This window comes from Oryctolagus cuniculus, chromosome 8 (assembly GCF_964237555.1).
Source record: "Oryctolagus cuniculus chromosome 8, mOryCun1.1, whole genome shotgun sequence".
In the NCBI taxonomy this organism is placed as follows: domain Eukaryota; kingdom Metazoa; phylum Chordata; class Mammalia; order Lagomorpha; family Leporidae; genus Oryctolagus; species Oryctolagus cuniculus.
In genome coordinates this window covers 102,270,712-102,293,547 of record NC_091439.1, presented here as the reverse complement: position 1 = coordinate 102,293,547, position 22,836 = coordinate 102,270,712, and the positions used below count along the sequence as shown (strand labels likewise).

At 39.8% G+C, this 22,836-nt stretch overlaps 1 long non-coding RNA gene across 1 annotated transcript in view; it reads left to right on the top strand.

Annotated features, from left to right (window-relative positions):
- The first annotated feature begins 1,728 nt into the window (after positions 1-1,728).
- LOC127483301 (uncharacterized) overlaps positions 1,729-22,836 on the top strand; it is a 31,445-nt gene continuing 10,337 nt past the window's right edge. Inside the window, exons 1-2 of the long non-coding RNA XR_007909475.2 lie at positions 1,729-2,013; positions 17,968-18,136. This is a non-coding gene — a long non-coding RNA (uncharacterized lncRNA). The remainder of the gene's footprint in view (positions 2,014-17,967; positions 18,137-22,836) is intronic.

Sequence of the window (22,836 nt, the reverse complement as noted above, 5' to 3'; positions counted from 1 at the left end):
ACCAATTAAACAAAACTATTAAAATGAGATGCTGCAGGTTTTAAAAAAGATTTTTAAGATGATTTCAAAATATTATAAAAACGTCATTGCTTTAACATGATCCGATTCTAGTTCTATGTCAAATAATAGCCTTTGCTTTCCACCTGCTGATTTCCTTGATTTACATTTTGAAATAACCTTTAGAAATCTCTAAATTCAGACATTTTCCAAATAAGATAGCACATTAAATATCAACCTTAATTACTTTCAAGTAGTGTTGAACTATTTTCATATGGATAACATATGAAAACATGTTAGCAAACCCAAATAGTTTTTCAATAGAATATAAGGATTAGGCGTTCCAATGTTTACATTAAACACCGAATTTACATTAAGCAATAACATCTGTTTGAGTGAAGATGCTGGTATTACACCAAATCTCTATCTGAATTAAGGTCAAAATTACATGCATGTGGAATTCTACTGCTTTTATAAAATTCTAGCTATAACTCAGTGACATTAACCCAGAGACTACAAAATCACCTTAGGAGCTATAACAAGAATGCATTACCCATAGCTATAACATCAGAAATCTCTCTTTTTTAAAAAAGATATATTTATTTACTTGAAAGTCAGAGTTACACAGAGAGAAGGAGAGGCAGAGAGAGAGAGAGAGAGGTCTTCCATCTGCTGGTTTACTCCCCAACTGGCCGCAATAGCTGGACCTGTGCCAATCTGAAGCCAGGAACCAGGAGTTTCCTCCAGGTCTCCCACACAGGTGCAGGGGCTCAAGGACTTGGGCCATCTTCTATTGCTTTCCCAGGCCATAACAGAGAGCTAGATTGGAAGTGGAGCAGCTGGGTCATGAACCGGTGCCCATATGGGATACCAACACTGAAGTGGCGGGTTTACCTGTTAAGCCACAATACAGGCCCCATATCATCAGAAACCTCTTAAAACAAATTGCAAAATAAGTTTGGCAAGTTACTGTTCACCATTATGTTAGATTTAATGGGAGAGGGCATCCATTAGAGCAGATGGCCACCCCTCTGGAGATTCCTGAGAAAAATGATAGGTGATAGATAAGGGGCAATTTTGGAAAAAGAGATAGGTTTGGAAATAGTAATTAACCTGCTGAGCCAGCTGGTTTGAAGGTCCAGTACTCTTGATCATTATTTCACATAGGTTGATAGAGATATATGGGTGTGGGATTTCTGAAATTTCTCAAGAGGCTTTATGGCCCCTTTGTGCAGGGCAGAACAGATGCCAAGGTGGCTAGGTTAAAAGAGACGGAGTGGCAGAACGGAGGAAGAAGGTTTAGGAAGAGAGAGGGGCAATTTCGGCTGTTAACTCAGAGCTATTTGGAGGTAGGAGACAACCGAGAGGAGGGTTGGACGAACATGGGATGAGGAAGTTCTCACGGCGACCCATGGAGTCAGACTGGCTGATATTGGGCATCCCCAAGATCACAGCTGTCTGACAGGGAGGGTACAGGAACAGAGTGGGGGTCATCACCCATACACCCACTGGAGACTGAGGTCTAAAGCCCATGGAAGGGCATAGAACCCGTGGTAAGTCATAGAGCCCATGGAAGGGCACAGAACCCATGGTAAGTCATAGAGCCCATGGAAGGTCATAGAACCCGTGATAAGTCATAGAGCCCATGGAAGGTCATAGAACCCGTGATAAGTCATAGAGCCCATGGAAGGCATAGAACCTGTGGTAAGTCATAGAGCCCATGGAAGGGCTTGGAGCATGGAGCCCATGGAATGTCATACAGCCCGTGGTAAGGTATAGAGCCTGTGGAAGGCATGAAGCCCATTGTAAGACAGAAAGCCCATGGAAGGCATAAAGCCCATAGAAGGTTGTGGTGTCTGGTACCAGGACTTGGAGCCAAAGCAGAGTGGAACCACAACTTATGGTAAAGGTTGCTGTGAAAGAATTCCCCATTCTCTGTCTTACCTCAGAATTTTGGAGGGCAAGTGTGTGGATGGAGATCAAAGAGCTTTCAGTGGCGAGGAAGGCAGTCCAGGGGTGAGTTTATGGTTGACAGAAATCCAGGGTCTGGAAGCAGCTCACATCTCTCATGAGAGAGCAAGATCCACAGGAGAGTCTGGCCCTGGGTTTCGGCATCAATGTAAGGCCAGCACAAAACACACCAAACACCGGAGTAAGGGAAAAGGTTTATTATTAGATGGGGGAAACCCGACAGGCTGCCTCCCCGTGCACAGAGAAGAGCAGCCTGTACTGGGAGAACAGGTCTTACATAGCTTTGCAGAGGTAAGAAAGTGGGAGCGGCAAATCTCGTCAGGGTGGGGGTGGAGCTGACACTTGTGGTTGGGCCATTTGGTCACCTGACTCCTAGTAAGCCAGGCTGGGCTTAGAATGAAGCTTATTGTACAAAATGGTGACAGGGCCAGAGCCCAAGATGGCAGCACAGATAAAACTGTACCATTTTACTAACAGTTATGGTGGGTGTCAGGTGGAAATGAGGGAAAAGGCAATAGAAACTGGGAACAAGGTCTTCCCTGTTAGGAAAGTCAGAGTATGGCTGAACTGCATTTGGGTGTGAGGGCCTTGTGGAGGGCAGGATTGAAGAATAATGAACTAGGATACCTCTCTGGTGGAAGACACATCCAAGCAGCAAGCATTCCTGGTGCTGTGTGGCTTCTTTTAACTGCACATCGTAAAATATAAGAAGTCAGTGATTTAAAGATGAAATTTGTAATTAAAAGGGAAACTAGCCTTAAGGATTTAAAAGATTCTCATCCTTCCCTGTGGTGAAGAATGAAAGAACATTTTCAGTAAAGGAAAGTGAAGATGTTGCCAGATGACTTTTGATAAGGAGATTAGTGTGGACAGAATGAAGCCGGGGGCCATCCATCAGGACAATGGGGCAAGTCAGGTCCAAGATCACTGGCATTGCCTCTCCATGACAGACCCAGAATGTCACGGCCTGATGGAAGAAAATAAATCAGAAAAGTGGCAGAGGAGAGACCTGGGTCCTGAGGGCTCACTGTCCAGGAGCGCCTAAAGACTGCTCCCATATTCCGGCACAGTGCTCCTGGGTACCCCAACTGTGGCATAAGTGGGCCTGGGTGTGGCTCAGGTCAGTGTGATATGAGTAGGTGGGAGTCAGGGAGGGGCAGGGAGCTAAGGAATGCCAAGACCCAAGCCCTGTGCATATCCCAAATCCCATCACCTTCCTTGCCAATTCAACATGGCTGAAGACTCAGCACACTCACTCATAGAGCTAAGCTTCACTTTTCCATCCTGCACCAAACACCATGATAGCTTCGGGAGAACATGATACACAGCCACCCCACCCTAAAGCCTGCCTCCTTAGAACATTAATCAGACCCTGCCCCAAGCACCAGCTTTAATCTTTTATCTGTGATCTGGATAACTCCAGTCTGGGAGGGGGCAATTCTAACTCATGAGGTTGTCTGAACTCACTTCTCAGTGTGCACCATCCCTTTGTTTTTCAATAAATGCTGCTTTTCTGCTCACTGTATCTATGCCTGCTGGTTATAGTCCTACAAGTGGGAAGCAAGAACCTGGGCTAAATCTAGCTGGGGATTTTTTTGTGCTCAGCTAGGGTTCTGAATCCCCACAAGAACTACTCTAGAGGGTATAGACAGTACAAATTAGTCATGCCCACATGATGCTAATTGTGCAGTTATGAAGTGCACAAACTACGGGGTCATAATGAGGCAGGCTTAGTGGGAAAGGTTAGGCAATTAGAAAGGCAACTTGATGTGGCCAATGTTAACCATATCGCAACTTTCTCATGGCAAGAAATAGGTCTTTAACATTAGTAATTAAGAAGCCAGAGTGCTTACGCTGGACAGATAAGTCCACCTCCTTACACTGGGCAGATAAAAAGAAGTTAATTTTGACCAACTCAAGTGTCCACCTCGACTGCTGACAAAACTGTGCTTCATTATAATGATAAAGCACTCCTGGGAGGAGACTTAAAATGCAAAGGAAATACATAACACAGGTTAGAGCATGTTATCCCAATTGCCCTTGCTCAAACAGAAACCCACCTGGTAAAGGATCCTCTCATCTTGAAAAACAGCTGCCCTGACATGGAAAAACATGATAACAGAGTTTAACTCAGTGCTTGGGCACTGCAGCAGGAATCATGCCTTGAGCCTCACACATTTGTGATTTAGATGAGACTCTGGACTTTGGACTTTTGGGCTGACACTAGAATGAATTAAGATTTTAGGGCTATTGGAATAGAATGAATGCACTTTGTGTGTCAGGAAGACATGAATTGTGGGGCCAAAGGCAGAATTCTGTGGTTTAAATGTGGCCCCCACCAGAACCCAGGTGGTTGGAAATTGACTCCCAATGTAAGGGAAGGTGGAGGGATGGTGATTGGGCCATGAGGTTGAACAGATTAGTGTCACTGTTGTGGGAGTAGGTTCCTAATTGTGGGAAGTTCCATGCTTGCTCTCTTTCTCTCTCCTCTTCTCTCTCTCTGGTCCTCTCTGCCCTTCCACCTTGGGATTACGCAGCAAGAAGACCCATACCTGTAGACCTGGACTTCCAAACCTCTAGACTGTGAGGCAATAAACTTGCATTTATTATGAATTACCAGCCTGCGACACTCTCTCATAGCAGCACAAAATGACCCAACAAACTTCCATAGTCTTGATTTTTACATCTCTTATATGAAAGGAGTTAAAAAGACAAAAAGCTTTCATTACTTTGACCTGTGGCTAACTTAGATCAAATATGTTTAGCTAGCTCTGTAACACCATGTTTGACATGTAGTAAACTAAACAAATGATTTATATTATTGCTTTTATTATAATATTCCCATTGCACAAATACTTTAACTACCAGTATCTAACTCCTGAGCCTTGATAACTTGAAGGCCCTAAAAATTCCAACATGACTTTTTTATCTCCTGAGCTTCACCAGCAAATCCCTAATATAGGACTTGCTACTTGTTTTGTCTCTGCTAAACCCATTCTCCAAATATATCCAAGTTTCCTTTAATCACAAAAATTAGCTAATATCATTTCCTTGATTAAAATTTCCATACATGGCAAGGAATATTTTTCTTACTTTTCTCATAGGAACATGTGGGTGTAGGAAACATTCTATTTGGGTATAATGGGAAAATAATGATTTTCATAGATGTGCTTTTTTTTTAAATCTGGAAAACCACATCTTCTTTTAGATATTTTTATCAAAAAATAGTACTATTTTGTCCTAAAAATAATTATGCAGATAATAGTTTTTTGTTCTTTTTCTAAATACCATTTTGAATAAGATCCTATAGCTCTAATTTAGTATGTATAAAATGCTCTCAGCATAACATTGCCTGAGGCAAGCAGCCATCTTGAAAAGATGCAGACTATTTGTATGTTATTTACTGTTTCTATTGTGCTGCTTCTTGTTCATATAAAATACATTTTATATCAAATGAAGACAAAAAGTAGTAAGTTTTAGAAAAGTTAAAAACATATTCTCACTATCCTTTATTTTATCTGTTTTTCAGGATTGACCTTCCTTAAATTCAATAACACATTTGCACAATAAAAATGATCCCTTCAAATGTAATCTATAGTCTGTAATCTATAATACAAATGCATATTATACTTATAAATTTAGATTTATTTTTATACACACTTTGGCAAAAAACTTACTTTGTTATCATTTCTTTTCTCTAGTCATTTCCTATTGTATGTAATAAAATTCCCACAAAGATCTTGAAAACAGTATAATTTATATTTTATAAAGGGTTATTTTTGTTTTCTTTTTAATTTTTTGCTAGTGGCAGTCTTACCAGTGACAATTTTTGTTTTTCTTCCAAATTCTGAAATAGAGTATACTGTGCATGCCTAGGCCAGCCAAGCTTGTTTGTAAGCCATATGTGAGCTGCTCCCTTGATCAATCACTGGACAAATACGCAAACTTTACCAATAGGATTCCACCCCCTTACAAGTCATGTTCTCCTAATAATTCTTCAGCTATTGCATTATCTTTGTGTTATCTTAACTTAAATGATGGCATGTTACACATGAGTAATTGATAAAATAAGTAACCTTTGAGGAGATATTCTGATTTCAGTGCATTTGAGACTATGTGGCAAAATAATGGCTTTTAGAAAATGAGATGTGTTTCCATCTTTTTTTCAGATTGCATCAACTCCAAAATATTAATTCTCAAATTGGCTTGAATTTACAAATGATCTTAGCTAACTTTACATTTCATGTAAATTTTTAAAAAGTGAGAAATTGAATACTCTCCCAAGAGATAGCTTCCGTAATTTATGTTTAAAAATTATAATATACAGACGATAATTCACACACTACAATAATGTATTTGAGAACACTTTAATGGAACTATTGAATATTTGTACTTTTGATTTTGAGATCATTTTATTGGTTCTCTTGCTTTGTGACAAATCATCAGAGTTAACTGTTTGAAGCATCACAATGTTCAGGATCTCACTGTGTCTTGTGGCGTGGTTCTAGGTAAGGCTTGGCTGGGTCTTCTGCTGCAGGATTTCATACAAGGCTGCAGTCAGTGTGCTAGCCTGAGCAATGGTCTTGCCTAAAAGCTAGAGTCTAAGGAAGGCTTCTCAGCTTTACAGTTTTGACAAAATTTAATTTCTTGTAGCCTGTTGGACTGAGGACCTCAGTTCCTAACTGGCTCTAACCTGAACACTTCCCTCTGTTGCTTCCTACCTAGGCCCCTCCAACAAGGCCACCAGATTCATCAAAGGCTGCAAAGTGAGAAAGTGTAATAAAATGCAAGCTAGGGGTCAGCGTTGTGGCACAGCAGGTTAAGATATCGCTTGTGAGGCTGGCATCTCTTATCTGGGCACTGCTTTGAGTTTCCGCTACTTGGCTTCCAATCCAACTCGCTGGTAATGGGCCTAGGAAGGTCCCTTTACTTGGCTTCCTGCCACCCACATGGGAGTCCCACATGGAGTTCCTGGTTCTGGGCTTCAGCCTGCCCTAACCACAACTATTGAGGTCATTTGGGGAAGTGAAACAGCAGGTGGTAAAATGTCACTTTAAAACACACCAAACACCAGAGTAAGGGAGCAGGTTTATTGTCTGGTGGGGGAAACCAGACAGGCTGCCTCCCCATGCACAGAGAACAGCGGCCTGTACTGGGAGAACAGGTCTTATACAGCTTTGCAGAGGTGAGGAAGTGGGAGCAACAAATCCCATTGTGGGGGGGACATGGAGCAGACACTTGTGATTGGGGCATTTGGTCACCTGACTTCTAGTAATCCAGGCTGGGCTTAGGAAATGGTGCTATTTTACTAACAGATGGCAGATTCCCTCTCTCTCTCTTTCTCTCTTTCTCTTTTCCTCTCTTCCTCTCTATCACTCTGCTTAATAAGTTTTGAACAAAAATGCCAGCTGGATGGAGGTTACATTCTTCTGTAATGGTGAGGTTCTTAAAATTCATTTTATTTTGTGTCATCCAAAATGCATATATGAGGTATTTTTTATCAGTGATGGATTTCTTATTACACATTTCGCAGTAAACAGTAGTACTGGCAGCTATGTTTCTTAGTCCTTGTTGCTAGGTGCACAAGACAAGGGCCATATGGCTTGTGGTAAAGAAGGAAGAGTTGACCCCATCAGAAGAACAATGATTGCCCTATGTTTGCAAAGGGAGAGGAGAACCCTACTATACTTTCTCCTTCTCTCTCTTAAAAGGGTGTCTTCCTTACTCCAAGTCTTTGTTATACAAACAAAAGCTCTCCAGGTCACACATAACCCCTGTATCTTGTCTAAAGCCATGAGAAGTCTAGAGATCCTGGTCTCATTTCTTCTCAAAATGTAGATCCTTAGGAAGATAAGCTTTGCAGTCTTCCTGGTAACTTGGAGGCTCAAACTAGAGTCTTATTCTACGTAGGCAGCAAGCATTTAGTCGGTCTAAGGAGATAAGAGAAGTTTTGTTTTCTTTTTTTTAAATTTAAAGTAAACAAATTTCATGTAATTCATATATACAGACTTAGCAATATAGTGATATTTCCCATCCTATCCTCCCGCCTGCCCATACTCCACCATCTTCTTTCTTCATCTCCTATTCCCTCCTTTAATTTTTACAATGATTTACTTTCAGTGTACTTTATACCCATAAGATTAACCCTACACTAAGTAAAGCATTCAAAAACAGTAACAAGAAAAAGACATTATTCCTCAACAGTAGAGACAAGGGCTATAAACAATTATTGAATCTCAAAATGTCAATTTCACTCCAATAGATTACCTTTTAGATACTCTATTAGTTGTTCTTCTTTCAAATAAGAGCAATTAACTAGATGATGGCTATTGATCCAATGCTCTTGTGATAATAGTGCTATGAGGTTAGAACTCTACCTGAACATTTCGATATTCGGGAAAGTGTTCTTTTCCTTCAGTGGCCTAATAATGGAAGTGACACCTGACCACTTTTGTAAAATCCTGGTAGAAGTACATTATACTCACAGGAAAGGGGTTACTCAAAGGCATGAAACCTGAAAGGCTAGGAAGTGAAAACTACTGCAGTCATCTTAGGATTTACCTACTACAGAGCCATCTTAGGATCTACCTACTACAGCTACCTCTGAAGATAGAAGCAAAATTAGGAAAGAACTATGGATAAAAACTGTTATGTGAGTTTGTATTAGTAATACTATTTTATAATTCATTTGAGAATAAGAGAAAGAGAGAGAGACAGAGAGAGAAAGAGAAAGAGAGAGAGAGAGAGAGAGAGAGAACCCAAATGCCTACATTGGCAAGAATTGGGCTGGACATAAGCTAGCAGCTGGGAACTCAACTCAGGCCTTCTGAAAGGGTGGCAGGAATCTGACTACCTGAGTCATCAATGCTACCTCTTTCAGGATCTGTATTAAAAGGAAGCTAGAATGAGAGCTGGACCTGGGTGTAGAACCCTGGCACTCTGATATGGGATGTGAGCATGCTAACTGCTAGACTAAATGCCCACCTCTGCAACAACAATAAATTTTAAAAATCTGCTTCCATTTCAACATTATCTGAAACAAACTTTGGCTCTATCTGCTTAAAAGATATTAGTATTGCTTTAAAATTTGAGATCAGTCAAGAATACATGTGATAGTATTTTATGTTTGGGTTACCCAAATGCAGCATTAATTTGATTTCTGTAAAAAGGTCTTAATGGGGCTCATGTTGTGGCTTAGCCAGTACAGCCAGTGCCTATGACATTAGCACCACATATGGGGCCAGTTCAAGTCCCAACTACTCCACTTCTGATCCAGCTCCCTGCTGATGATCTTAGAAAAGCAGAAGATGGCCCAAGTTCCTGGGCTCCTGAACCCACATGGGAGACCCAAATGAAATTCAGGGCTCCTGGCTTCCACCTGGCCCTACCATGGCCATTGCGGCAATTTGGGGAGTGATCTGGCAAATGGAAGATATCTCTTTCTCTCTCTCTCTCACTCTGCCTTTCAAATAAAATAAATAAATCTTTAAAGAACAATCTTGTTCCCTATTTTCTTAAGTTCAGCAGAGACATTAAAAGATTCATGGTAATCTATATGCCATATGAATATAACAGTATATGTTTATGAGGTATTTATTATCTTCACACAATGTGAGGAGTATGATGTTTAACTACAGTTTGCTTTTGAGGAAACTTAAGAGGGGTTTTACATTAGTTTTCTGTTGCTTGAACAGAATACTTGAAACAGGACCATCTGTAAAGGAAAGTTTTATTGGGGCCAGTGCTGTGGCATAATAGGTTAATCCTCCACCTGTGGTGCTGGCATCCCATATGGGTGCCAATTCTGGTCCCAGCTGCTCCTCTTCCTGTCCAGCTCTCTGCTATGGCCTGGGAAATCAGTAGAAGATGGCACAAGTCCTGAGGCTCCTGCACCCACATGGGAGACCAGGAAGATGCACCTGGCTCCTGGTTTCAGGTGGGTGCAGCTCCGGCCGTTGCGGCCATTTGGGGAGTGAACTAATGGAAGGAAGACCTTTCTCTCTGTCTCTCCCTCTGTCTGTAACTCTACCTCTCAAATGAATAAATAAAATCTTTAAATAAATAAATAAATAAATAAAAGGTTTATTTTGTCTCCTGGTTCTGGAAGCCTAAGAGCGTGATGCTGATATCTGTCTCCTGCTGAGGGCCTCATGCTGTTTCAATTCAGGGCAAGTGAACAAGTACAGAGAGGTGGGGGTCAAGGCGCTTTCCAACTACCACTCTTGTGATAACTGACCCACTCTTGGGGGAACTCCATTAACCCCTTAATGGGGGTGAAATTTTCATGACCTCCTACCAGGTCTACCTCCCTGAACTGCTGTATTGAAGAATTAAACATCAGAATCAGTTTTGATGGCCATAAGATATATTCAAAGCAGAGCAAGTTTTCTATTTGCTAAAAGGTAACCCAGTTACTACTGCAGGACCTGATCTTTTCTTTTTTTAATAATTTTTTTTATTTTTTTATTTTTTGACAGGCAGAGTGGACAGTGAGAGAGAGAGAGACAGAGAGAAAGGTCTTCCTTTGCCATTGGTTCACCCTCCAACGGCCGCCGCGCCCAGTGCGCTACGGCTGGCGCACCGCGCTGATCCGAAGCCAGGAGCCAGGTGCTTCTCCTGGTCTCCCATGGGGTGCAGGGCCCAAGCACTTGGGCCATCCTCCACTGCACTCCCTGGCCACAGCAGAGAGCTGGCCTGGAAGAGGGGCAACCGGGACAGAATCCGGTGCCCCGACCGGGACTAGAACCCGGTGTGCTGGTGCCACAAGGCAGAGGATTAGCCTAGTGAGCCGAGGCACCGGCCCGGACCTAATCTTTTAACACAGATTTCCAGGTCATAGGATCAGGATAATGTTCTGTGTATGTGTGTCTGTGTGTGTGTATCCTTTTTTCTTTCCTTACTTCAATAATATATTCTTCATAAATATTTGCAAACATAATTTCTTGAGGAAACAGCTTATATTAATAGGTGCATATTTTAGGTCCCTTTCTTAAAATTGAAAAGTATGTTCTAGAAAATAAGAATTTTCTTAAGTATTCTCTTTACACTTTTTTGTTAAAATGAGAAGTAATGCAAAGTAATGCTCCAGTAAGTCAGACATATCCGTTCCTATAAATTACCACATTTGATTGTTGAGAGTCCACCTAAGAACTATTCAAAATGTATAAAAACAAGCTGCCATTCTCACAGTAGTGAGAAAAGAGAAACCAAACACAGAGACAGAACTTATTTAAAACCAAAATGCTAATTTGTCAAAAGCTATAGTACAGGCCAGCGCGGTGGCTTACTAGGCTAATCCTCCGCCTTGCGGCGCCGGCACACCGGGTTCTAGTCCTGGTCGGGGCACCGGATTCTTTCCTGGTTGCCCCTCTTCCAGGCCAGCTCTCTGCTGTGGGCCCTGCACCCGCATGGGAGACCAGGAAAAGCACCTGGCTCCTGGCTTCGGATCAGCGTGATGCGCCGGCCGCAGCGGCCGTTGGAGGGTGAACCAACGGCAAAGGAAGACCTTTCTCTCTGTCTCTCTCTCTCTCACTGTCCACTCTGCCTGTCAAAAAAAAAAAAAAAAAAAAAAAAAACAGCTATAGTACTTAGAAAATCACCAGGTTTCACTGCTCACATTCTTCTGGTCAAAGAAGGAAAACCAGATAAATTCCAGGTCACCGGAGTACACTGAAGTATTTCTCTGAGATATTTCATATACATGGGTATGTATTACATATAATATATATGTGTGCATATATACTTCTAGATACATACGTATATTTGTATATAAATACACATATATATTTATATATAGCTTTATAGTCTAATAGGAAACAAGATCAATTTGTGGCAGGCAATTTGTGAAATCAGCCCTTAAGAACAATTTAGATGGTACTGTAGTCTTTTTTAAAAAAAAATTATTTATTTATTTGAAAATCAGAGTTACAGAGAGAGGAGAGGCAGAGAGAAAGAGAAAGGTCTTCCATCCATTGGTTCACTCCCCAATTGGCTGCAATGGCCAGTGCTGCACCAATCTGAAGCCAGGAGCCAAGAGCTTCCTCTGGGCCTCCCACACATGTGCTGGGGCCTGAGGATTTGGGCCACCTTCTATGGCTTTACCAGGCCCTAGTAGAGAGCTGGATCTGAAGTGAAGTGGAACAGCAGGGACTCAAAATGGTGCCCATATGGGATGCCAGCACTGTAGGTGGTGGCTTTACCTGCTATGCCACAGCCCTGGTTCCGTGCTGTTGTCTTAATGTAAGTATGTGTCCACCTAAAATTTATATATTGAATCTAACTTGTCTACCGCCATCCCACCCTGAACGCGCCCGATCTCGTCTAAATCTAACCGAGAGGGGAGAATCTAATGAAGTGGGGCCTTAATATTAGTAATATAACATTAACAGGTTGGTTGCACCTTTGGGAAATTATTTGGATTCATCTGCTAATGAAAGAAGTCACAGGCAGCTTTCTCACTCTTCTGCCTGTGAGGACCCAGCAATGAGACATCTTTGAAGCAGAGAGCAAGATATGGTGTGAGACCTGAGCCTGGATCAAGATGTGACTATTTTTATTAGGCCTCCATCTTGTAACTTGGGCCTGACCAGGCCCTGAACTCTGAGCCAGAAGCTCCTAAAAGTAAATAAATGAACCCCCCTTGTGATAAACTCTCCTAGCAACAGCCGATTAGCAGATAACAGAGAAACACCTAGAGTTCCTGGTGTCTTCTCAGGGCAGATAAGGTAATTGATAGCTACCCGAGACCCTGCAGATCGGCACATACACCCCATCAGCTCGGACCCTACGCTTTGGCCAATCAATTCAAAAGGCATCAACCCCAAAGCCATCCAACCACCCTTGGTAGGTCTGTTCCTGCCACTGGATGCACGAATCAATTCTAAGAAATGCCCTTTGAATTTCCTGCGGGATGAGATGATTTGCTAAATGATACCATGATGTATAGAATGTCTCTGAAAACCCTATAAAAACCTTGTTAACTGAAGGGTCAGGGCTCTCAATTCAGACCCGCTGCGTCAGTGTTGATTGAGAGACCAGGCCGGACCTGCAATAAAACTCTTGTGTGCTTTACAGCGGTATCGGCTCCTTGGTGGTCTTTGGGATGACTGAACTGGGCATAACAATGGAATCTGCTGATCCCTTGACATTTTATTTCCCTGGTTCCAGACCTGAGAACAATGTATTCCTGTTGTTTGTATATAATCCAGCTGGGGTAGGCAGTTGGTATAGCAGTTAAGATGCTGCTTGGGAGATCTGCCTCTCCAATCAGATGGCCTGGATCTGAGAACCGACTCTGCTCCTTATTCAAGCTTCCCGTGCACCCTGGGAGGCAACAGGTGATGACTCAAGTAGTTGACCCCTTTCACCCATGAGGGAAACCCAGATTGAATTATAGCGTTCTAGCTTCAGCCTGGCCTAGCCCCAGCTGTTGCAAGGATTTGGAGAGTAAACAAGAGCAGGGAAGATCTCTCTCTCTTTTTCTCTTTCCTTCAAATAAAATAGATAAATTTTAAAAATTATACAGCTTGTGATATTTTGCTATAGCAGCTTAAACAGATAGAGACAAGTGGTATGTGGCTATTTTTTCAAGTTTGCAGAAAAATAGAAGACTAATTTCTGAGTTCAATAATGATTAGTATTTATTTAATTTAGAGGATTTTTATTTGAATACTGAAAATAATATTATTATTTTTGGACTATCCTGGGCTTATAAAAGCTATCAGTTTGGGTGTTTAATTTATTTTTTTAAAGATTTATTCATTTATTTGAAAGACATAGTTACACAGAGAGAAGAAGAGGCAGAGAGAGAGAGAGGTCTTCTATCCGCTGGTTCACTCCCCAATTGGCCGCAATGTCTGGAACTACACCGATCCAAAGCCAGGAGCCAGGAGCTTCTTCCAGGTTTCCCATGTGCGTGCAGGGGCCCAAGGACTTGGGCCATCTTCTACTGCTTTCCCAGGCCATAGCAGAGAGCTGGATTGGAAGAGAAGTAGCTGGGACTAGAACTGGTGCCCATATAGGATTTCTGTGCTTCAGGCCAGGGCATTAACCTGCTGAGCCACAGCAACGGCCCCTGTTTAATTTCTTTATCAGCAAATGAGGGGAGGAAATTCAAAATGTCTGCAATTCCCTTAGTTTAGATATTTATTGCTTTTCATTTTATTTTCCTTTTTTAAAAAAGATTTATTTATTTATTTGAAAGAGTTACACAGAGAGAGGAGAGGCAGAGAGAGAAAGAGAGCCATCTACCATCTGCTGGTTTACTCCCCAAATGGCTGCAGTGACTGGAGCTGTATTGATCCAAAGCCAGGAGTCAGGAGCTTCCTCTGGGTCTCCCATGTGGGTGCAGGGGCCCAAAGACTTGGGCCATCTTCTACTGCTATCCTAGGCCATAGCAGAGAGCTGGATCGGAAGTGGAGCAGCCAGGTCTTGAGCCAGCACCATATGGGATACTGGCTCTGCGGGCCTTGGTGTTAACATGCTGCACCACAGTGCTGGCTCCTCTATTTATCTTTTAAATTTAATATTTATCAGGTTCATGTCATAGTCTTTTTCTTCTCTAATATTATTAGAGTACGAATAAGTTTATTTTTAAGGACAATTATGTGACAATGCAAACTGAAAGGTAGATTATGTTTTTAAAATACATCAGACATAAAACAGCAGACATAAAACAATGTGGATTCTAGTTTTGATATATGAACTAAGAAATTAAAAACTTTGATCTACTTTGCATATATAAAAGTATATGTTTTTTTTTTAATTCTTTTTGGAAAGTAGCTCAGGGATGTTGCATTGACCCTTGCAGCTCTCCATCTTTGGAGGCAGGTAGAGTGAATTTTGTTGATCCTGGCTCCATTTGTCTTCTGCTCTTGCTGCAGTCAACAATGACTTTGACTTCCATGTTGTCAAATCCATGAACAGCTGTCATTCTTTCTCTTCCTGGACTTTCACTAATCTCTGGTTTATTTGATGAACTTGACTGATTTCTTCATGTTACAAAAACAGTCTTTAGATCATAATTTCACATTCTTTGATCAGTTTTCTTTCCTTTAATGCTGGCTATTTCTCTTTTACACAACCTAAAGTCTTTGTATAGTGCTTCTTTGTTCTCCAAGATGGTGGAATTGACACATTACCAAGAAAGGACTCAAATCATTAATAAAGACCCTCCCAACAAAGAAAAGCCCAGACCAGATAGCTTCCCCACTGAATTCTAGAAAACATTTAAAGAAAAACTAACTCCAATTCTTCTTAAGTTATTTGAAACAATTTAGAGAGACAGAATCCTCTAAAAATTCTTTCTATCAAGCCAGTATCACCTTAATCCCTAAACCTGAAAAACACACAACAGAGAAATACAGACCAATCTTCCTGATGAACACAGACACAAAAATCCTCAGCAAATACTAGCCAATTGAATCCAACAGCACATCAGAAAGTCATCCACCTGGACCAAGTGGGATTTATCCCTGGTATTCAGGAACAGATCAACATTCACAAATCAATCAGTATGATACAGTACATTGACAAATTGAAGAACAAAAACCATATGATTATCTCAATAGATGCAGAGACAGCATTTTATAAAATAAAACACACTTTCATGATGAAAACTTTGAGAAAATTGGGAATAGAAGGAACATTTCTCAACACAATCAAGCAATTTATGAAAAACCTATTGCCAGCATCTTATTGAACATGTAAAAGTTGGAGGCATTCCCACTGAGATCCAGAGCCCAACAAGGATGCCGACTCTCACCACTGCTTTTCAATCTAGTCCTGGACATTTTAGCTAGAGCCATTAGACAAGAAAAAGAAATCAAACCAATACAAATTGGGAAAGAGGAAATAAAACTATCCCATATTCAGATGATATGATTCTATAAATAGAGGATTCAAAAGAGTCCAATAAAAGACTATTGGAACTCAAAGAAGAGCTTGGAAATGTAGCAGGATATAAAATCAACACACAAAAATCAATCATCAATAACCTTTGTATACAGGGACAATTCCATGGCTGAGAAAGATCTTCTGAGATCAATCCCATTCACAATAGCTACTAAAAATATCAAATACTTTGGAATAGATTTTACCAATGATGTCAAAGATCTCTATGATGAGAATTACAAAACATTAAAGAAATAGAAGATAAAAAAAATGGGAAAAATTTCTATGTTCATGAATTGGAAGAATCAATATCAAATGTCCATACCACTGAAAGCAATTTACAGATCAATGTGACATGTATCTTATCAAAATACCAGATATTTTTCTCAGATACAGAAAAAACAATGTTGAAATTCACATGGAAACTCAGGAGATACCAAATAGCTAAAGTAATTTTATACAACAAAAAGAAAGCTGGAGACATCACAATACCAGATTTCAAGACATACTACAGTATGGGTGATCCTTTGCCTGGCTGGATGCTGCCAGCCTAGCCCATGCAGGGGGTTAAGAAGGTATGACACACCATGCCTCCTGGGAAGGACCCTATAACCTGACTGCTGACAGGCAGCAGGAGCCCCAGGCACATTTCCCCCACCCTTGTTTCCTATTGAAGGGCATTGTAAATGTCAATCAAGTAAACAGCTCTGGGGTATGGCCCAGACCCATGAGGACCACCTGGAAGGCTACTTAGGCTACACGACCTTCAAGTTAATTAGAGAAGCATAGAGGCACCAGTATTGGCTTCAACCTACAGAATTAGTGTTACCGTGAACTAGCCACTCCCCTTTTGCTTGACCCATAAAAGTTTATGCTTGATTTTTAATAAATGGACATGTTCACTGAAACTTGTCTCTGGTTCTTCTTGTTGAAGAACGCCGTCATTCCACCATCCCAACAGTGTGGGTCTCACAGGATGAGCCCACACTAAAGGGCATTTATAATTGAAACAGCCTGGTATGGTACAAACACAGATAGGTAGACCAATGAAAAGGAATAGAAACATCAGAAATCAATCCAATCATCTGCAACCAACTTATCTTTGACAAAGAGCTAAAATCAATCCCTAGAGTAAGAACAGCTCTTAAGTAGTTATGGTCTGGTTGAAAAGCCCAGGGGAAAATTTCAGGCATGGAAAGCCAAGACACCATAGAAAAAAGTGTTCTACATAAAAGACCTCTGTTGGTGACACCCCAGTGGAAAGAAGCAGCCACCACAGCCACCAAAAAAGGATGTACTTTCCTCTGAAGGGAGGAGAGAACTTCCATTTTGCTTACGGCCTTGTAGAGCTAGTGGATCCAAAAGGCTTCCACAGCTTAGGCAGCTCATGTTAAGAGCCTCAGGTCACTAACACAATATGTAAGAGTGTGTTAATTGTTAAATAAACAATGTGTCAGTGTGCACTAACTTCCCATGCAGGACCTCTGTCCTTAAAGAGTTGTATCATGAGACTTATGGGCAAAACTTGTTCTCATGAAGCACTTCCTTTTAGCATATTAAGTGGAGGATATTCTTATGTCTCATAAGTTATACTAATGTTTAAGAACTCACAAAACAGCATTCTTGGGCTCTTTAAGGATAATTAAGTTTATACAAGGAAAGAAAGGGGAGGAAGGACGAGAAATGAGGAAGGGGAAAAAAAAATGAAATCACCTTCAAGATGCAATAGCTTGGGACAGCCCTTCTGTGGGTTGTTGAAGAACAGTTTTTTTTTTTTTTCTTCTTTCTCAGACTAGGGATTGAACTCTTTACCTAGAATAGTATTAATACTCTGAATATAATGACAAATGAAAATAGATATTAGTGAAAAACTGGACAGGGAACAGGAAAAGGAAAAGGAAGAGGGGTGGGAGAGTGGATGGGAGGCTGGATACGGTAGTAAAAATTACTATGTTCCTAATGTTGTCATGAGATGCATGCAAATAAATAAATGAATAAATAAATTCAACAATAGTTAACTATTTCAGAAATTCCCTTAATTGCACATAAAGGAATGCTGGTTCTTCCTAACACTGCAGCTCAACTCTTGTGTGTCTTTTGTCATGAAAGGTTAAGAAGTTAAACTTGCTTGGCTCGAGTGGAAGTTAAATGCAGTGATAATTTGTCAAAAGTTGATTAACCAGAGATGGACGCAAACTTGAGTCTCTTTACTACTGACAGAAAAAACCAAATTTTTCTTTTTGGAACAGAGCATTTAGCTGAGCCCATTGAATTCTAGGTGAGTATCAGATCTTTTTCTTCATGCTGTATTGTTTCCTCTTAGGAAGGTGTCAGAAATGCTGATCACCAAGCAATGACGTTCTTGGCAAGAATGAAAAGACAGTCATGGAAGTCTTGAGTGAATTATTTGGTTCATATCACATAACACAGTTGATTTGGCCAGTTTGCACTTGGTGTCTTTGCCAATAGTTATTTAAAAAGAATAAATTCTCAACCATGGAAGGCAGATTCCTTAAACATTTTCTCCTTTTCAAAATTTTGTATAAGGTGGTGTCATTTGCAAGATCAATTTGTAGACTTGCATAAGAAGAAAAAAATACAATTACTTGGGGGGATATTCAATGCAATAATTAGACTCGAGTATAATTATACTTTTTTGTTATCACTGTCTATGCACATTTCTTGTTTCATTTATTATTCACATTGTTTCTTTTACCAAAATCAATCATATTCTTTTGGTGTTGTAAGGGATCCAAACAGAAATGAGTTTTGCGGTGACAGGATTTTGTAAGTAGTACCACTTCTCTTTGCTCACTTGACTCTAAAAACTCATAATAGATTCAACTCAGTTGCCTATATATAAACCATTTGTAAATATTTTTCAGCATTTTAGGTGTCTTATGAGTAACAAACAGGTTTATGGAGGATAACCAAATCATAATGTAGGATGGGATATATATTTTTTGAAGTAATGCATCATTATAACAATAGATAGACAAAGTAAGTCACAATTCTCTCTGTTTTGCTAGTCAACTTACAATTCTTAATAAAAATGAAGGAAAATATTTATTCTGATTCAGTCAAAATTTACCATGATTTCACTGATGTCTTTCAAGAATCCCATTCATTACACTTTGACATGGTCAATTGCTCATTTAGGCTCTTGAAGCCCTTCTGTACAATTCCTCCAGTCAGGCTCTTGGATCCACCTTCTCCAGTGAGTTTTGCATAGTTCAATACTTTTCTCACTGTTGGCTGCTTTGACACTGTCAAATACCTTAATCCTTTTTTCTCTATCTTGAATGTACTTTGTTTTCCTGCTCTGGAATTCTTTTTAATGACCGTTATGACCCTTTGTCCTTTGGAAACAAGAAGACAACACCTAAAATCATGCATGTGAAACATTAACTTTGCTTGGATTGCAAGCTAAAAATAAAGCTCTCAATCCTATTGAGTCACTGTTCCTCTGATTAAGTCTTTCTACTGGAAGTACAGGCTAGGATTTAATGGTTCTGTCATTCTGTTCTACTATAACGAAGGTGAAAATGATTGTCTAAGTTTTATTTTAATTTTTAAAAACTTAGCTGCTTGAAAATACCAAAGCCTTAACAATTTCTCAAGTTAATTATTTTAATTTACTTACATTTAATTTACTTACATTACTAGAAAAATGACAGTTATTATCAGAAAAATATCTATATATATGCATATATAATAAATTGTTGACTCAACTTCTTAGAGAACAAGTAATGAAATTATTTCAAGAATGAAGTTGTAATGACTGTCAGCAAATTCATTTTTTAAAAAAGATTCATTTATTCATTTGAAAGTCTGAGTTGCAGAGAGAGAGGAGAGGCAAAGAGAGAAAGAGAGGTCTTCCATCTGCTGGTTCACCCCCCAACTGACCACAATAGCTGGAGCTGCTCTGACCTGAAGCCAGGAGCTAGGATCCTCTTCCAGGTCTCCCATGTGAGTGCAGGGGCCCAAGGACTTGGGCCATCTTCTACTGCTATCCCAGGCCATATCAGAGAGCTGGATCTGAAGTGGAGCAGCTGAGACTCAAACTGGTGCCCATATTGGAGGCTGGCACTGCAAGCAGCAGCTTTACCCATTATGCCACAGAACCGGCCCCCATCATTCCCTTAAAAAACCAAAACCAAACCAAACCAAATAAAACAAAAACAAAAAAACACCTTTCTCTTAGGAGGAGGTGGAGTATACAATATTAATAGGTATTAGAACATATTAGTTTTTAAAATTTTAATCCTTAGAAATCCAATTTTGTTAGGAATTATGTACAATATTAGTGTTATAAGTAACATAGGATATCAAACATTTGGAAATTTTATGTTATTGAAATAACAAATGAATGTAATCCATTATTTTAAGAAGATTAGTTAACATTTACTATGTAATGTAAACCATTTTTATACCTACTAGATCATATAACACTTTACCAAAATGATTTATACTGCTTTTGAGATCCTACAATGTACCTGATTATGGAGTTTCAATAAAAAAAATAATGAGAAACATACTGGATATAAAGAAGATGGTTGTCTTAGCTTGGGAAGAAAATAATTATGAAGAGTTTGTTTTCATGTAATTTCATAAAGCAATATATTTGCCAATATTAGCAAGGGCAGAAGCATTCAAATTAATAAAAATCTGTGAGTAAAATTAAACTATGTGTCTTCATAATTTGTACACTTTATACAAGGAACCCTCAGGAAGTTAATGCAAATTGAAATTAAAAGACGAGTATGGCAAAAATAATTCAAAATCCATCCATGAGAGATGAGCATTATGAAAAATCTATGATAGATTTAAAATTTTTCACTCATACTTAAATTATTTTTTCCAAGATCTTTTAAAGTAATCTTATATTCATATATAATCTGTCATTTTCTTAGACAGATATACGAGATTCATTGAGAATACAAACATAGGAGAAGGCTTTATGCAATATGATTTGATGCATTTATTTGTTACTTCTTTAAGAATTTTGTTCAAAATAAGAAAACAAAAAGAAAAGAAAGAAGTAGGGAATAGAAATTCCTAAGCCATAATTCCACGTGGAATTAGAGCTCTGGTGTTATTACAGAGGGAAATTGATTTTTCAAGTGTCTTAATCATTAAAATAAACTATGATCTCACAATTAAACAAATTACAAAAATAAAAACCAGGGGGCAGCATTGTGGTGTATTGGGTTAAGTGTTGTCACAAAGTTGGCATCCCATTGAAATGATGAGTCCTGGCTGATCCAGTTCCTTGCTATTGCACCTGTGAAGCAGTGCATGATGGTCCAAATCTTTGGGCTTCTGCACCCCCACAGAGGCCCCAGATGGAGTTTCTGGCTCCTGGCTTTGGTTGGCCCAGTCATGGTTGTAGTAGCCATTTGGAGTGTGAACCAGCAGATGGGCGATCTCTGTCTGTCTGTCTCCTTCTGTCTCACTGTCACTCTCCCTTTCAAATAAATAAATCTTTTGGTAAAAATGAAGAGTATAAGAAATTGTGTTAATAACAAAAGAACTGGGTAGGTGTTTGGCATGGTGGCTAAGAGCCTGCTTGGGATGCTATATCAGAGTGCCTGGTGTGAGTCCTGGTTCTGCTCCTACTTCCAGCTTGGGCTGCCGCAGATGATGGTTCTAGTTCTTGAGTCCCTGCCACCTGTGGGGACTTAGATTGAGTGCCAGGCTCCAGACTTGGGCCAAGCACAGTCGAGCTGGTTGAGATATGTGGGAATGGAGCCATCAGATGGGAAATTGTTTTCTCTGTCTCTCTTTTAAATAAAATGAAAATGAAAATAAAAATTCTATTAAAAAAAAAACAAACCCAGTGCCTACCCAATACATGTGCAGAAAATGAAAGGGAGGTTGAAGGGGAAAGGAAAAGGGAAAGAGAAGGAAAGGGAAGGGAAGGGAGGCAGAACGCCTTTGTGAGGCTAGTGGCATCCAAGGATGGTATGAGCTACAGTGTTGCCATTCAGAGGTCTGAGTGGTTCCAGTGGCCACTTTCAGGAACAGGAATCATAACAGCTCATGGTAATGCATGAGTTGGGAGTATTCTTGACTTTATATGCTTAGCCTATAAATGTTTTAGAATACTAAAGTGGACAATGCAAGTGTGTGTTATATATTTCATTCTCTTATCTATAAACCAGGAAGGAAAATGTATTCATAATACAATAAAGAAATCAAGAGGCAGAAAAGTCTGCTGGATATCTAATTTCCAGAAATACTACTAATCTACAGGCAAAAAGATGTTTCAAATGTAGATTTTTCAAGTACCAGAAAATTCTACATTATAGAAATAATTATTAAAGAATATAATTTTCCCATATGAAAATATAATTTTACCAGTCAAGAAAAAAGGTGTGTATTGTTTGCTTAAACGTCTGCTGACAGCAACTTCATCCTATGACCATTTCCTAGTCATGTTATTTTCCTGTCAGTTAAAAGTGAGCCACCCCATATCAATATAATATGCATGCATCCATTCATAAAGTGATTCAACATTGGGTTGAGGTAATATTGTAAAGGAAAATATTACTGATTTCTGGCTAAGTGGTTTTCATTGGTGGTATTAATCAATTTGACATGTTCCTAAATAGGTCTAATGCATTTTTAAAAATATTCAGTTTCTTAGGATGACTCATAATGAATATTTTGGCTACAAGTATTTTTGCAGGAGCTAGTGATGCCCCCTGAGTCAATTCTGTGATCAAGAAAACATAAGCACGTCAACCACACCAAATGGGAGCTTGCTGATGTTCGATCTGCTCCCCATTCAGTAACACCCAGCTACCCTCAAAGATACTCCAGAAACTGCTCTACAATCTCTGTTACAGGGCAGAGTCCTAGGAGAGAGAATTGGCTTATGAGGACTGTTAATAGTAAAAGACGATTACTTGCATATTTCCAACGACTTCTGCGATCAGTATAGGATGGTAATTATTCCCTGCGTCATCACTCGTG